Source organism: Pygoscelis adeliae, unplaced genomic scaffold (genome assembly GCF_000699105.1).
Source record: "Pygoscelis adeliae isolate BGI_AS28 unplaced genomic scaffold, ASM69910v1 Scaffold124, whole genome shotgun sequence".
NCBI lineage: Eukaryota > Metazoa > Chordata > Aves > Sphenisciformes > Spheniscidae > Pygoscelis > Pygoscelis adeliae.
Genome location: NW_008824791.1, coordinates 5,306,696 through 5,307,801, shown reverse-complemented (window position 1 = coordinate 5,307,801; position 1,106 = coordinate 5,306,696). Strand labels below are relative to the sequence as shown.

Genomic DNA, 1,106 nt, shown 5'->3' with positions numbered 1-1,106 from the left:
CTTCATGCTCCTTCTTAGCACATGCTCTTCGGTCTGTTTTCTGGTAACTATTTCTCCATCCAAACCTACAGATACCTACAGGACCAATTCAGTTTCACACAAAAGTTCACACAAAAGAGGCCTTTACGACAAGTTGAGTTTGTGGCTTTTGGGGCTAATCACTCAGCCTTCACGCTGTAGGTACAAACTTAATGTAAATGCGGTTGTTTATTAACAAGCAGCCACAGCACCTCCTCCAAAACCACCAAGCTGGATCTGGGCTAGGAAAGATGAAGGTTTAGTGTTCACATTTGAATACATAGACCTCATGAAGAGGGGACAGGCCTTCCCACACTCAGCCTAGGGAAGAAACATCGATCGACTGGTCTGGATTCATGTTAGGACAGTGTCTGCTTAGCCCCATCCTTTCTTATCTACGTTAATTTGGCTGCTTATCAGCATGGTTATTACATCCAGCACCAGGTTAATGACCCTGTCTCCTGAAGGCTGACTCGAACACTACGTGGAGGGTAGTTTTGAAGACTGTATTCTTAGAAACCGTTTTGCAAAAAGAAGGTCCTACACGTTACGTTGATGGGACTCAACCACCAATTCTGAATCCTGCTGTTTCTCTTCTTTCTTGCAGTCCATATCTCTGAAGCTGCAGAGAAGTTTATACAAATCAGTCTAAACCTTTAGACCGTAACGATGAGATTCATGACTTAATCCTAAATGATCAAACTGAATCAGGCCTTGGCAACAGCAAGAGGCTGGGCCAGGAGAAGGAGCCTCTTCCAGGTTGGACAAACTGCCTGATGAATTCAGGTGTCCAGGGAAGTTCCTCCCCCAAAAACCCCAAAGGGAGCTAGGGCCACCAGGTACACAAGACCTGCATAAGGCTGGTGGGACTCCTGAGCCACACACGAGCGGAGCTAGGAGATTATTTGGAGGGACTATCACGGATGCACACTCAGATCTGCTCTGGGCAGCAGGTATTTTTGCAGCACAGTTCCCATCTACTGCAGGCACCCCCACGCCACTGCCTTTATTTCCGCAAGCTACACAAGCCGTCTGCGGTCACGACGCGGCCCCCGCGGGGGGCCCCCCACACGCAGCCCATGAGGCGG

General features: G+C 48.8%; 1 protein-coding gene across 1 annotated transcript in view; it reads left to right on the top strand.

Annotated features, from left to right (window-relative positions):
- The window catches only part of POGLUT1 (protein O-glucosyltransferase 1), a 49,283-nt gene that overhangs the window by 30,837 nt on the left and 17,340 nt on the right, over nt 1-1,106 (top strand). The window lies entirely within an intron of this gene.